Below are 17,112 nucleotides of genomic sequence, written 5' to 3'. Positions count from 1 at the left end.
TTCCTGTGTAGCTGTGATGAGAGCGCATAAGATATTTGGATGTTTTATACAGCTGTCTTAGTAACATCACTCCATGTAAGCCAGTGAGTGTATAGGCATTTGTGTGTTTGTTGATCACAATGAATGAAGAGCAATGAACCAAGTGGATTTAATTCTAGCACAGATCAGGAGATAACGGCACTCTGGTGACCTGTGGCCCTTGCTGTGTCCAGCCCTGGACAGATGTCTATTATCCACACAGGCTTCTGTCTGACAGGCTCCTTTTGTTTGCAGGCTTGTTATGCTTCTGTCAGTAAGAGAGCATGACAAAAGAGAGAGGGGTGCCTCTGTCCCTGTGGACCCCACGCTGACCCCGCTTCTGTTTGTCTGTAAAGCACAGGGCATTTCAATAACATGGACTGTATATAAACCACTACCGGTGATGCTAAATGCTGCTGATTTAACACTTTATATCTGCGTAAAATGGGATTTACATCCGAATGGCTTTTGGTATCTCTGTATATTGTATCATTATATTTAAAGAAAAAAAATGTAGTCGGGGAAAAAGCCAGTTAAAAAAAGTACATCTGTCATATTTGTTCCTGACAAGCACCATGCATTTATCAAATGACTCACACATTTCAGGTGTTGCCTGCAATTAAATTCTCCCTCTCTGCCATTGCCTAAAAGGTGTCTTAGGTAATGATGCTACTAAAGCACAAGCACAGCACTTGGTTAGAATGTTCTACACACATAAGCCAGCAGCAACCTGGCTGCTCAACAGCCTAACAAAAACATATTTTTATAAATATTCACACTTGCCTATTGCAGAACTTCCAGCCATTCCTTGAATTGACTATAAGTGATAAAGTGATCTGCCCCAGATTTATGAACCCACCTTTGGTGGTAAAATGTTAAATAATAAATAAATATATATATAAAAAATGTAAAAGACTCCTAGCATCGGTTCAAATTTTCACTATCTGATATAAATGACTAAATATGATCAATGTTCTAGCTGAAAGCTAAGAGGACACAACTGTGCATGTTTTTAGTTATCTGTGTGATCACTGAAAGCTCCAGTTGTATATAGTTGGCTCCCAATCATGTGACCATGGAAGTCTTTTATGATGATCATTGAGCGGTTGTAAACAAAACTCCTGAAAAGAACTGTTACAGACAGCCAAGACAAATCTCTCCCAGTTTATTAAGAATGTATGGCCAAAATGTGCTAGCAGTATAAGAATCTAATTGGTTAAGTCCAGTGTATGTTCAATAACTATACTTATCAAGGAATTAAGAGCTGACATTGACATTTTTTGGACACATATAAAATAACAACTTTCTCTCTGCCTGACTTTTCACAATTGGAGGATATGTTTTTCTTTAACCTTTCCTGACATTTGTAGTCCCACAAATACTTTCACCTTGTTACACCCTGCTACATTTGTCATTTGTTAAATGCTAAAAAAAAATTTAATTTATAATATATAGGTTTTCACATTTTCTCCCCAATGGTCAGCATATATTGGAAAAAAAATCTTATACTTCACCCAAGGACACATGAGATCACACATCAAACCTATCTGAGCATTAATGCCTACAGCAAACCTTACTTTGCCCATAAAGGGCAAAGAAACATTTGCTCGTATGCCACCTGTCTGCTTTACATACCTAGCTTTACTCCTCCTGCATTCCATTCAGTCTCTGGCTTTGTACAAATTAGCCTCTGAAGTGCTCCAGGGTAATCACCAACCATGTTACATTTGGAGGAAGAGAAGTGAGTGACCTGCTCCTTCCATACCCAGAAAATTTTCTGTTCTTGGAGGCAAAATGGAACAGTGGGAGAAGGGACGAATTAGACCAAGTCTGTGGCATATACCATGTTTGCTTTAAACATTAAAATCTAAAGGTGTGTCCTTGTAGGACTTTTTTAGCATATGGTCCATATAAGATTACCTACAAAAGCAAAATGGCAACTTTAATACACTCCTCCATAATTAAAGAAAATGTTTCCCCAACCCACTAGAATATGCATTTCTTTCATTATGGATATCTACAATCAGTCTGTATTTCATTTACTGTTGAGGTTTGATAATACAGCGAAAACTATTTCTACTGGTCTACAAACATTAGCAGGATTAGCTCTGAATCCCTGGGTGCCCCAATGGACAAAAGAGTCACTTTTTTCCAAGTGGTCTTGGTTCTGAAAGCTTTCTACTGCTAATGGTTATTGGGTTTGCCCATCACAGTGGTGGGCTTTAAGGTAGGAGCATCATAAAGAACAGGAAGTAGGAATGGGTTTATCAAAGCCAAGGACAATAGTCATAAGGACATTGGTTTGCACATAGAGAACTACAGCATTTAAAGCTCCAGGTTATATTTTGCAGGGGTTCTGAAACTGAAGATAGGCACATCATGTATGTCAACAGTTACCCTGTACGACGTGCGTTATGCGTTATGCATAAATTGCGTTATGTTATGTCTATGGCTACGTTCAGTCGGAACCATATATAAATGGAAAATAGGGGCCTGAAAAAAAAGATACCTGTCAGTCAGGGCCTGTTGAGGTTAATACCTTGTCTATAATAAGGCATTTTGCAACCATTATCTCAAAGGCTCAAACATGACTAGTGTGAAGATAATTATGAGGTGTTTATTAGGGAGAACAGGAGCCACTCAGGGCTGAGAGTCACTTATTTTTCAGAAGTAGATGATTTCGGTAGTTAAGTCCAAAAATATTAAATACATAGAAACCTCACAACCCTTAACTATGTTAGGTGCCCTTTTATATCACTGCTCAGTCTTATATCACCAGTCTTGAGATGACCCAGACAAATATTTGGATTATACCTGTATTAGTTCTTTGATATAACCATGAGGGAACAGCACTGAGGTCTTTGGCAGCTTAGACCTCGAGCACTGCATTTATAAAGGCTAGGAATATGTGCCCTGTTAATTCTACACAGTGTAATTAGGACCATATCATGTGTGTTTTCCAGCAGTCTATTTTCTGGAAGCTATGTAACAAGACAGTGTTGTGTATGCTAGGGTTCAGTAAAGCAAAAAGCCAATCAGAGTGACAACGTTAATTAAAAAAAAAAGTGTGTTTTAAGTTTAAACTTTATGCAAATGCTGCTTATCCAATCCCAGATTTACGCAGGTATACCACATACCACAGCCAGGCGGGTAAAATAAGTTTGTCCGATACAGGTATGAATAAAAATTGTAATAATTATAAAAATATATTATATAAACCCCAGCCTGCAGTGAAAGACAGCTACAAACTGATGAGGCCATTCCTCTGCTCACACCTCAGATGGGGTCATCCTCCTATCAGGATGTTCCCTGTCAGCAGTTTTGAATGCTGTATGCCTGATTGGATCCTGATTCTACTCCAGTCTAAATGCTATTTTTAATGGTATTATAAAAGGTTAAAACCAATTCAAAAATATTTTGCTTAATTTATTAACTTTTTATATCTGCCTGCAGTTTAGCTTTACCATAGTGACTAGAATTATTGCACTATTTTTAAAAAATAGCGTAAAGGGAAAGATGTGCCTATAGCAACCATTCAAGTATTTTGTTTTTTCAATATGACTTGAGATGTATGATGATGGGATTTGGTTGCTATGAGTTTAAATATACCTACAAAACTTGTCCAGGAGCAGAATTTAGCTTCTCTTATTATTAACGAAAATCATTTAATATCTGCTGTAAAACACTGCTGCAACTTATTTGCCAATATAGAGTAAGGTTCGATTTGCATATCAATCTTGGGAAGTTCTGGGCAGCTTAAAAATGAGATTTTTCTCTAAATCAGGTAATGACAGTTTATGCATTTGGCTGCTTGTTGCACTTCTCTTGATTTAGCCAGGTTTAGTTTAAGGCTTTGAGCATCATTAAAGGTGGTGATGAGCACATGGATGATTTTCAAGATGTGTTCAAGCCAATGTTAACCATTCTCTGGAACTTTTAATACGGCAATTCAAGAAGGAAAGCATGTTCTGTATTCTTTTAGTCCAGTCTTGCATGATACCCAGTATCCGATTTCATGTCCGAAATATATTGTATGTTAACATATAGTAAATTATTATGTTTCAAGATTTCACTGGAAATTTCTCCTCTCCCACTCTCCTCCTTGTTGGTATTCCCCAAGGGTCAGCCTTTGGACTAGTTCTCTACTTTCTGTGACCTCCTCACCTGGCAAACTAATGTCATTATTTGGCTTACAGTACCATCTGTATGAAGATCACACTCAAATTTATCTGTCCTCTACTAACCTGTCTCCCCCTTGGCCCTGGATAAGGTTTAATGCTGCTTGTAGGCCATTCCATCATGGATGGCTGACAGGTTTCTGAACCTCAAACTAGATAAAACAGAACTCATCATCTGCTCCCCCTCACAATTCAAGTCTCCCCCTGACATATTTCTGTTAATAACACAATTACTTGACTCTCTTTGATTCCACCTTCATTCCCCACATTCAGAACATCTCCAGGCCCTGCAACTTGCACAGCATCTCTAAAACAGACTCCTATCTGTCCCCCAGAAGCCACCAAACTCCTTCTATTTGCTCATATCTCTCATCTGGACTATGGTAACATCCTCCTCTTCACCAGTCAGACTCTCATCTTTATAATCATAACTGCTGCAGCCAAACATAATTATCCTTCCCATCACTCTCCATCTGCTGGCTCTTTTTGCAGTTCTCTACACTGGCTTTAAACTCACCTCAAAATCAAATTCAAGTTATTGTGGTTTGCCTTTAAATATTGTCACAGCTCTTGTTCCCCCTACCTTTTTAATTTAATGGAAAAAATACACCCCTAACTGCTCTCCTCCCTCCTTTATTGACCTAGTGATGACTTCCTCACTTATAACCATCTCTTATAACCAACCAGTCTACTTCTGCCTCACTATTTAGGCACCATTCCGTATTCCCCCTCATATTGTGTGCTATTTCCCCTTCCTCTTGGATTTCATTTTTTTTGTGCTTTTTAAATACAGTTGATTAATAATAGTAAATTGGGGATGCATAGTTGGTAGGAAATAGCCTCAATATTTATACTGTTACTGGAAAAGGTCTTCTGACATCGTCGGTCAGTGGGAAATGAACTTGTTTAATTTGTTGTCTGAAAAAGTCCCATTAAACTGATGGTATAAAAGAGAGGTTTCTCTTACTTTGGTGATTCAAAATCCACTTCTCACATTGGTATTAGCGTAGTACAAGAGGTTAGTTATTTACTAAAATGCTGCTTGGAGCGCAGAGTGGCAAGGCAGGCTTTTCATTTGTAACCAATTTACTACTATGGTAGAGCTGATCCATCCAGAATAAATGACACATATACACTTTACAACATGGAGGCATTTTTCTTGATGAAAGGCAAATACAACATTTTGATTGCTTGACAGCATTGATTAGTTAACAGGGCCCTCTGCCACCCATCCTCAGATGTACAGCTGCCAGCGCAAATAAGTACAGCCAACCAGTTACTTCTAGGTACCAGAATTCACTTTCTAGTACAGGACTGTCTAACTTCAGTCAGTGAGGACCAGGATCAACACACAATTTTTAGTATTTTTTTCTGAAAGAGAGCAGTAAATTTAGGTAGGTATGGTTTTAAGTGTCAGAAAGTTGGAAAATCCTAGCCTTTGTGTATCCCTCCAGGAGTTAGACAGGCCTATTTTATATTCCTATCACACTGATAACTTAGCCCATTGACCAAACGTCACACAAGAATACTTATGAAAAACTGATCACTAGGACAGATTTCATCATAGTAAGCTACCTAAACTCAATATCACACACATCTTTGTAGGAGCCCCATACCCCTTTATATAATTTCTTATTCATTTTTATTTTCGAAAGCTGGAACATACAGTATGATACAGTTGAGTAAAAAAAATAGTAAAAGTTTTCCCTTAAATTAATGAACATAGCAGCAGTAGACTTGCCTTTGATATCTGGCCCAAGGCCTATTGTATTTTGTGGTGGATTTTGGAGCTTTCATGTTCACATTTTGTGTTTCTTTGTGATGTTCGTACATGATTTGATTACAGTATTCAAGCTTCAAATTTTATCATAGCTCTGTGTGCTAAAAGTCTTTTTTTACCACAGACGGCACACCCTGAAAAATCAATGCTAATACACGGATTCACAAAGGGACTATCGATTTTGAAGTTTCCTTGCTACAAATCCATTTTGCTGCACTTGATAAATAAGCTCCATAATGTGTCAAAAATACACGGTATTGATGGCATTGTCATTTTTCCCCAATTATTAAGGCAGCTAGTTAGATTGAACTTAGTGTTTCTGGGCTTGTCATTTTAACTAAAGCTGTAGTCATAAACATCTTACAGAAACAAAATAGGGCATTCATAAAGTAACAAGGTTTTCCAGAAATTAGAGATTCAGACTTTTTTCAATGCAAAAAACGCACATTTTAAAATGTCAAGTTAAAAATAGAATATGCATACTTACAAATCTGTGTTAGATTTTGCTTTATGTATAATTTAGTGGGAGGTGATGAAGGAAGTGCGATCATCAGAGAAGTGAGTTAATCATTGCGTGAAAAAGAAGTTCTCTGTAGGATCAACTACCATTGTTTGCCAGGAACTGGGGCAGTTCTATCCATTATTCTATCAATTAAAAAGGTAAAATACAGGGCAGAACCTTGGATTGAAGCAATGTGCTTTGCCCCATGCAAATGTAAGACCATAATGAAGACTGAGACATAGAATGCTTCTGACCTGGCAAAAAGCAGCGATAAAGCCAATGGGTCATAGAGAACACACATGTTCATAATTTCGACCAATTGCACACTGATCTGGTCAAACATAAAATTGGCACTAGTTTCCTAACTTGTACTTTTTAGTGATGCCTGGAGATCAGCTGTAACCTATTACAGAACTATTACAGAAAGTCACGTCATAGTGTTTTCAAGTATGCAAGCATCCTTTTCTATTGTCAATTTTCTAATCTAAAATCGTGTTCTCTACTTTACAATGGAGCAACAAAAGTGATAACATGGCGTTATTAGAATCTAGCTTATGTCTTCTGTCTGACCTCCCATTGATTATTATAGGCAGCCAAAGCATTTGGCAAATATTTCAGGATATACATAGATTTATTGAGTACTTTTATCAGGGCAGGCTGGAGTCTGGGTAGGCCCAACAGTGGGTACACAGATATTCTGCAAAGTAAGAGTACTACATACTGTTACGATTGTGCTAAATTTAACAAAATGGGAGGGCTACTTGTCCTTTAATATACAACTACAGGTAGTCCCCGGATTACATATGGACATATGGACTGTAGGTTTGAATTGAATTTGTATGTAAGTCGGTACAGGTACACTATTTTAATAAATGGAATTAGGACAGATGCTTGTCTCAACAAATTATTATGCGGCGATGGTGTCAGTTACTGTGTAAAATCCTAACTGTGAGCTAATCACAAACAAAGCAAAAAAAATAAAGCCTAGACATTCATTACTTCTGGAGTAAGATGTGCTTTAATATGCAAAAAGAAACAACTGCAGAGATTCTCTTGGTCATAAAAGAGTTACAAGATGCTGCAGAAAAGAGCTCACCTTCCTAGGATCACCCACAACCTCAGCTGTGTTAAGCAAAAGATTTCTTCTGCAGGTCATGCCAACTGCTCCCTCTTCCCTTCAAGTCTCCATGCACAGAACGAGCAGGGAAGCCCCGTTCATATCTAGGAGGTGTCCGTATTTCAGATGTCCTTAACTCAGGGACTACCTGTATATTGAAAATAACTCTGTATTTTTATGGTGCATTTGAGTACAGTTGTCCTCAGAGTAGGGCTTTTGTCATTACATACAAGCCACTGACCTGTAACCTAGCCCTAATATTTAATACAACACACAAATGAATCCCTTAACCACCTGGCCGTTAACTTTTGCAATTATGGTTAACCCCGAGTTTTTCTCACCAGATGGTTAAATGTAAACAAATGTTACATTGCAATCCGATTGTCATACATTGTATGACAATCGGATTACAACTGAAAGGAAATACTTACCCAGTGTCCGCAGCTCCTCTTGCAGCAATAAAAGATTTGCTATTGCTGCTGGCATCTGCAGTGAGATGTATAGCACAATGCAGAAATCCTGCATTGTGCTGTGCATCTCTCCGGAGATGCCAGCAGCAGCAGCTTCCAGTGTGTGCCTGTGTCTCTGTCTATGTGAGCTGGGCAGGGAAATCCCCCCCTCACATCACTCGGAGGATGAGTCATCTTCCGGGTGATGTGATTGGTGATGTATGGGGGTGTGTCAGGATTACAATGTAATCTGCTTTTAAATGGTTTTTACAGTACAAAAACACCACACAACATGAAATAAAAATAAAAGTACATTTTTAATTTTTATTTTAGATTACATTGTTCTCTATTATTTCATTATTGTTTTAAATTATTATTTATATTTATGTATTATATTATAATTAATGATTTTAATATAATAAATAAATATAATTATCATACCCGGGAGTTAATCCTAAGAATTACAAGCCCACAATATAAACAAAAATTTCAATGCAAAAAAAAATAGGATAGGATTTTATTAAAAGTACATTTGTTTTTTACATGATTGTGTGTTTCAAACTTTTTTTTATATTCATGATATCTACTAGACCCTTGTTCGGACATATTTCTGTAACTTACAGGTCTAAAATGTAAAAAAAAAATTTCATGAAAAACAGTGTAACGCTTTTGGTACAGAAATCTAGACATCAGTGTAACACCCAGGTGGTTAAAACCTTGAATATTTTAAAGGTAATTGTGCATTGCCCATGTGCAGCAACTTAACAGATTCTTTAATTTTCACCTGTTTATACCTACCTTCTTGTTTTTCAACATGCCATTACCCTGCAAAGTAAAGTACTTTTTGGTATGGGGTAACATGTGACTGGCCATTCATGAAGGGAGTAGGGAATCTTGTGAGTATCCAAACATGCTTTATGCCTTCCCCAGTGACAAGATTGCAGATTTTGACATTAGGTGAGCCTATTTGCAATAGACTAATAGTTACATGCAACCTGGATTAGTCCAGACAAAAACACTGGGTAACGCAATTTTTGTTGAGTTAGATCTTACACTTGTTTTTCTACTAATTTTTGGGTGGTGAATCCAGAAATTATCCCAGTTTTTTGCTATCACATTCAGTTTTTACAATACAGGATACCCTCCATTTTTGTCAAAAAACATACACATTTTACATAGAATAAAAAAAAAATTTTGTTCAAACAAAGGTTTAATTGTTACTCTATGACATTTGTTTTACAGTAAAACATTTGAAAATGAATGGGTAAGCGGTTAAGGTAAACATTTACACTTATAGCTTTTTCTGGAGTGTTAAGTGTTAGGACAATCCCGCCGGATGCTCCAACAATAGTCAGCCATCATATGTACATCCTATCTACCCTGATACCGTCCTTCCATGACCTTCAAATTCTGGTGGAATTTTTCACCTTGCTCATCACTGACTGCACCAAGGTTTTCCGGGAAGTTAGAAAACTGAATATTCAGAAAATGCACCTTGATGCTCATATTGCAACCAAGCATTTTGTAAGCTCTCCAAGAGTTTCTGGACAATTTCTGTGTAATTGTTTTCTCGTCTGTTTCCAAGAAAGTCCTTGACAATTACTTTAACTGATAACCATGCATTCTTTTTGACTTCTGACATTGTCCTGATGAAATGTTTATCTTTGAGGAGCTGCAAAATTTGTGGACCATCAAGCACACCAGCCTTTTTTTATTCAAATGACAGGCTAGGAAATGCCAAAATGAGGTACTCAAAACTCCTTCAGTTGGCAAAGCTTTAATGAACTGCTTTATTAGACCTAGTTTCATGTGCAGAGGAGGGAATATAATATTCTTTCTATCAACAAGTGGCTTATGTAGAATGTTTGGATCACCCGGTTTTAGGACAGATCCTGGAGGCCAGTTCCTTTCCACCCAAAGCCTCTCAAGAGCTCTGCTGTTCCACATGCACAGATAAGGGCGATTCTTGAAGTATCCGTGTTGGTGACCAAGAAGGAAGCATACCATTTTAGGGGGGTCAACACAGATGACCCAATTGTGTTGGTTATATTGTCTCAATGACTCTCTTTATGTCTGCATATTCTTTACAGAGAAGAAGAAGAGAAACCGAATGGCCAATTGGGACTGACCCAAATATATTGCCATTGTGAAGGACACACTTTAAGCTCCGCCTTGAGCTATCGATGAATAGTCACCATTCAGTTGAGTTATAGATTGGAATTCCTAATTCCTCCATTAAACCAGGTATGTTATGGCAATAGACAAAGCCACTGTCAGTTCTGAAGAACTGCGAAAATGCAATTTCTCTGGTTCGAAATTACTATACCTTCGTTCCTTTTTTAAGTAAGTTTTTCTCACGCAGTCTTAATGCTAGGACTTCTAAAGTCTTCTTCGATACTCCCAAATCACTTAACTCATGCTGATCAAATCCCTTACGAACAGAGTCCTCTTCAATTTCAAACTCCTCATCCTTGTTGTCACCTAGATTATCACCATAATCATGTTCCTCAAGAGAGGGTAGTGTAACAAAAACCGGCACTGGGATTTCACCTGAATGAGCCACTGGGCGTATAGCCGATGGAAGACTAGGATACTCCTATGTTACATTTATTTTTCTTGTAATATCCTGAAGTTTTCACTATACAAAAGTAACAGTCACTGAAATGATTTCCTGGCTATCGCTAAACCAGAGGTATACCAAATGGCATCTTATCACGTGTTCACTTTGTCCACATCAATAAACCCTCGACACACTGTTTGCACACCTTATGAGGGGCCCAAGACTTATCTTGATCACCAAGTTTAACTTTGAAATATGCCATTTACTCTACAAATGTGCTGATGTTCGCCCCTTTGACTTAGAATGGTGAAACTGCCACAGATATAACAAAATGAATCAGGGTTGTTTAGGCACTTACAATGAGAAACAGCAGAGCCAGACATGATCTGAAAGAAAAGAAATACATGTGTAACTAGAAAAATACATTTTGCTTATTTACTACATAGAGCAGCACACAACCTCTGACCACACTGTCTTGCGTGTAAATGAACAGCCTATACAAATCCATGCTACAGTAATTGCATTATTATAAGTGGTAGAGAAAAAACCTGACGTGATAGAAGAAAACTAACTGCACTTTCAGAATCAGCATACCTATTTTAGTGTAAATAAGGTTAAAAATTGAAGTCAACAAAAAATTTGTTTAAAATTGTTCCCCAGTGAAATCAGAGGCATTTGCTGAAAATCAGAGCATTTTCCTAGCTATGAAATGTGGTATAGGTGTGATCATAAGTTATGAGCTTGTTATGATAAATATGGTCCTGTTTAGTAAGGTAAAGCCATTTTCCTCTTCCTGTATGGACCCTTAATAGGTAACACAGTTTAATAGCAGCTCTATTTCCTCAAGGCAAATTATATTTGGTGGTCCCATTCTGGTGGCAGCATGATATGTAAATAGAGCCCTGCACTCAAATGTAACAAGGATATTTCGAAAAAGTTCGAAAATATTTTTTCATGCTCTTCAGGTAACTCAAGCAAGTTGTGTTTTGAAGATTTTTCTGTGTGCAGGTATGTGGGATAATTACTGGCACAGTTAGAATTTCACCTGTGTATAAGTAACGGATCGTCAAACCTGCCACACTGGGCACATATCAACATTACAGAAAATGCATTTTAGATTTTGTCACATTTTTATATGAGAATTTTTACCCTTGGGATTAAATGGTCAGTGAACTTTTATAGGAACACTTTATTTTTTATTAACACCAAGCCCAACTTTTAACCTTATAATAAAACAGCCCTATACCAATAAGAATTTTATTCCTCTTCATTGTTAAAAACTTTTGACTTTGGTCTGTTTTCTTTTCAGCTCAACAAATACTTAAAAGTCCCCCCCCCATTTTACTTCACTTCACACAGACTTTAAAACTTATAAACTCTCCAACTGCTCCACCTCATAACTGTCTATGCTTATTTCTCTACTTGTCCAAGCCAGGAAATGGTACATATAGCTTTTGCTGTGTCTACAGTGAGTCCCACCTAGTGGCTAGTACATCCAAGAAAATTGCCCTAAGTTCAAAACTTTGGTAGGGGGTACTGTGTCCAAAACAAATTTAGCTAGACAGTGCACAATAGTGTCTATGGTACTAAGTGCATTTACTTGAGTGAATACTACACTACAATCACTACAATCAGTACTACACTACTACCACACTAAACTTTAAGAGTGAAAAATTGTATATGTCATCTCAAAAGTCCAAGAAAGCCATAATGATGGACTTAGTGGAGTTAAGAGTTTAGAAGTAGAAATACCTTTTCATGAAGTTGCTTTAGCAGCTGGTCTTTGCAGCCTGCTAGACTGACACAGAAAAGGGGAAGCCTTTACCCCCATGAATCAGATGACATGTGGATGACAAAGTGGATCACCCTGTAAAGTCTTGACAGTAATGGATAAAGCTTTTGAAGAAAATGATCCTCTTGCTTCCTTCTGATACCAACAAATGCAGCGATTTATTATGATATAGCTAGAGATGACCACATTTATAAAGAAATCTGTTGTGGTTCAACAAAGTTATTTATAATATCATGAACCCCTGGAATTTGGAATTTCAAAACCAAATAAACGCTATAGGTAATTTGAACTAGGCTTAAACAGAAAGTTTGGGGCATCCCTGGTTTATTAGATGAGTCACTTCCTCCGTCACTGTCCAGAGATTTGGCACTAAACATTTGAATCAATTAAACTTGGTCAAAGTCAAACATCAGAATTTTGAGATTGATGCTAGCTACAGCAGATAGCCATGGACCTGGTGCACAGTGGCAATATTAATTTAAAAACAGAAATATATCTCCAAGTATTTTTAGATAAGTATGCTTTTGACACTGACATTACTTCTTTTAAACATCCTTAGTTTAGCATCCATTTCGACTATTACAAACAAAAATTTGGCCCAGGGATTCCTAACTGGAGTTATCCATATTTCTTGAGCATATGAAATGGATCTCTGAAGTTTAACAGGTTTGGCAATATCACAACAATGTTGGAACAGATGACGTTTTACTGTCAGTACAGTTTGTCTAGTAACTAGTTTGTCTAGTAACAGATGTTTATTGATTTATGTCAAATTCCCTTCCCTAATACATTTGAAACTTTGGTAAGTTTAAAATTGTGAGTTTAAAATTGTTTGGATGTGGCATTACTAATATTCTAGTAGTTTAGCAATTTACATTGTTAACTATTACTGACAAGTTAACCACATGTCATCTGAGTTAATATTTCTCTACTTAACAGGTTAAGGTCAGGGAATCATAATTGTAATTTCCCACAGGTTGGAGTTGGTGTCAGGGATGGCGAGGTGGGAAATGGTGGAGTGGGGGTGAAGGTAAGGGAATGAAAAGGGCGAAGGGGGGGAGGAGGAGAAACAAAGTGGGGGTTGAAGGAGGAAAGGGCCACAATGCTTGCTCCCTGGGTCAAGAGATCCTTGTTGTCTTTAGATCTGGGGCCAACTGTTTTCTCCCAGTAGTAGTTATGCCCAGAAATAAGTAAAAAGAGACTAATTTAACATTAAACAGTTTAGGAAACAATAAGTCCCTTTCTTGTGATTTTTTGTAAAGTTAATGTTTTCATTATTAGTGAGGATGCATTTGTACCATTTCATTCTAGACAAGTTGGACATAGTTGTGGAACTGTTTCTGTTCTTTTAGTCAAAGGAAGAAAAGCTTGTGTTAACAAATTCTCTTTCATCATTGGGTTTGACTTAAATGAGTACTTTGCTGCTTCTTAGCATTATTTAACTTTTTTATTTTTTGAGAAAGTGCTCAATTTGAGACCTCAAATAAATACTGCTCTCAATGCTAGTCAGTTTAATGACAGCTCTTTCATGCGATCTTCTCATCCTAAACTGTCATTGCACTAATGAATATAGCCATTACTTAACCCACTAAATTGGTTGCTGTTCTTTAGAAAAGTGAATTGCATAAGAGAAAATTTGTCTGCTGAAAATTCTGTTTAGAAAGTATGTGTGCAGCAATACAGAATTGCTAGGTAACTTGCCCTTTTGTAGATATAGTGTTAATTATCTTCACAGATTATACACATATATTTGTAGTAGGCCGTTTTAAAATGTCACTAAACCTAAACTCATAAATAAAATCATATATAATATATTTTCACCTTCGTATGCATCAACTATTTATATAGGTTTCTAAATGGAATATGTTTTTTTTTTTAATATATAATGTTACTATTTTCTCGCTAACTGCAATTGCCATGAACATAGCATGGACACCAATGGAAGGTGGGAGCTATTGAAACATGTCCTAATTGAAATTACCAGGCAGTTTTAAAAACAAATCCCAACCATACTTAAACTTAGCTTTTTCAATTTACTTACTTTTTAATTTCTGTGTGTTTCCGACATGGACCACATTCCTTTGTGCTGACAGATAAAGCATCAACACATAAAAAAGGAATTTTCATATATCCACTCATTTACAAAAGGTACACCGATACAGCACCGCCCACAAAGTGGGGGAGGACAAGGAAAAGAATGTATGCTAATGGGTAAAAAAAGGCATCATTTTAGATAAACCAACAAAACACATTAAATTTAATCATGGCATGTTAGAATGCCAAAGTTACGGCGAGGGAATGAAAGAGACAGTACCACTCTGCATCAGACACCGACTATTAATGACTAAAAAACGTAGTGCAAACGGTAATGTAGTAGGCTTCCAGTTTTGTTCTAGGTATACAGGCTCAGAGTAAATGAAGTGTAAGTACACAATGCACAAAAATAATAGGTCCCAGTTGCCACTTGTCAGTGTCAATTGCCTGCCAGTGCAATCTGGACAAATTCTTTTATCACACAGCAAGAAATGTGTTAGCAGTGAACAACAGGATATGTGGGAGCCTGTGCCTGGCATGCCTGCCACCCCATGCTAGAGTTAAGGTTGGCTAAACCCATTTGCTTAGAATTTTAAAAGGTGATATAAATATTTACCAAAGTAAAGTTCAATGTAACCATTCAACTCTAAGGGACATTATCAAATAACTTCACATTTTTAGGACTGGCTAGGCCAGCAAATTGAGCCTAAAAGCTGACAGTTTAATGCTAAAAGAAATCCCCAAGAACCAAAAAAATAAATTGTGTGACTTGCAGCTAACTATTTCACCAGCCATTGTGAAAGCCATGCATCTTTAATCAGATTTGCGGCTATGGTTGCTATTTTTATTATGGTTGTTATCATGGTACTGTGTCATATTGTAATGTGGTTTAAATTAATTTGTATAATATAATAACGTTTTCTCGCATTTTAACAATGTTATGTATATTTTGATGCCTTAGATGTCCCATTAAATATTGCGAAGATACATCTTTATATGGAAATAGATTTACTTTTCAATAAAAGGGAGGTGTGCCAGGAAAAATCATTTGCGGTCCACAAAGAAAATTAGTAGCAAGTTTGTCACAGTTTGCTATGGAACATATAAGCCTTCTGGACAATGTTCTGTGAACTGAGAATCATATTAGAGCAGATACATTTGGCATAAACTGAAGACAACTTTCAGGAGAAAGTCCTACCTACTTTGAAGCACAGTGATGGAAATTATATGGTCTAGGGTTGTGTTGATGCTTTAGGTTACAGTTATCAACTCAAGTACCTCTCCTTTATATTAAAGTGTATTTGACGACATGGGATTATCTTTCCAAATTTTGCAGTTGAAGCAGAAATGGATCCTTTAATTATTTTAATACCATTACTTTAATGGTTCAACACACATTAGCAAATCCACCAAGGAATGGCTCAAAAATTATTGGAGGGTTATGGGCTGGTCTATTCAAAACCCCTGATTCAAATCCAATTGAAATGTTGTAGGGGATCTAAAACACACAGTTCAGAAGGAAGAGAAATCCAGGAACAACTAAAGAATTGGAAGAGTGATTACAAATTTCAATGTCTGACACTGTTGGGAATTTATGCATAATTTAAATTATGCATAATTCTATTCTATACTAAAATGGTCACAGCTAAAATGTGATTACCGGCTAAGGACAATAAATTTCAGTATTGCATGTTCCACATCTTTATATTAAACCCCATATTGTCCTGATGTATTTCCACTTGGAAAAGTGAAAAGTGTATCTAGCAGGATCAGACAAAGGGCACCTCATAACTACCAGGCTGCGACAGTAGCACAAAATGTTACCTTTCTATCTCCTATTCATGCCTACTCTTGCAAAACATTTGCAATTTTCCACCCTGCATTTTAGGAGAATGCATAGTGCAGACATTGACATTTGATAAAAAGGGATTTGAAACCAGAGACAATCAAATCCCTTTCAAGTCTCAGGTCGTAAAAACGAAATTTGCAAAATATCACAGGTGTCAGATTTAAGGCCTCAAATCCCCATATATCAGTAGCAGGAGGGATAAATGCTTAATCACGTCATAGGAAACAGCGGGGTGCAATGGAGAAAGATAGCTCCCTGCTTGAATGATAATATTTAAAGATATAAGTGCATAACAAGTGCCTCATACGTGCTTACTGAATAGTTATTCTTAAATTCACACAAGATATAAATGATACAAAACTGATAATGTACCCCTACAGTATGTTTGAAGCCGTAAAGCATTTCATGTAAAAACAGGAGAATGAAGATAGAATGAATTTTATATAGAGTTGATTTGTTGTATCCTTGTAAATACACGAGATGTAGATTATCCAACAGAGAGCATTTCTCAACCACAAGCCCATCCAACATTGCTTGTGACCTTTTTTAACAGTGCTTAAAGCTATATGTGGTGTAATGGAACAGTATGTTTTTTTCTGAACAGTTGGCAGCCCATTCTAAGCACTACAATTTATTATTAGTATTATTATTATCTTTTTACAATTAAATTGTTTTGCATACAGTGGAACCCCTACTTTTTTGTTTTCAGTTAGAAAAAAATATATATATTTTTGCTTGTGCAATTCAGTGTAGATTCCCAGCATACCTGGCTATCATAAATGAATATATGCACATGTATGGATTAAAGCATTCTAGTCTGGCAAATAAAGATG

At 36.8% G+C, this 17,112-nt stretch overlaps 1 long non-coding RNA gene across 1 annotated transcript in view; it reads right to left on the bottom strand.

Annotated features, from left to right (window-relative positions):
- The window catches only part of LOC140342635 (uncharacterized), a 73,892-nt gene that overhangs the window by 56,016 nt on the left and 764 nt on the right, over nucleotides 1-17,112 (bottom strand). The window lies entirely within an intron of this gene.

Source organism: Pyxicephalus adspersus, chromosome 12, assembly GCF_032062135.1.
Source record: "Pyxicephalus adspersus chromosome 12, UCB_Pads_2.0, whole genome shotgun sequence".
Taxonomy (NCBI): Eukaryota; Metazoa; Chordata; class Amphibia; order Anura; family Pyxicephalidae; genus Pyxicephalus; species Pyxicephalus adspersus.
The sequence above is the reverse complement of the archived record's forward strand: the minus strand, read 5'-3'. Positions and strand labels throughout refer to the sequence as shown.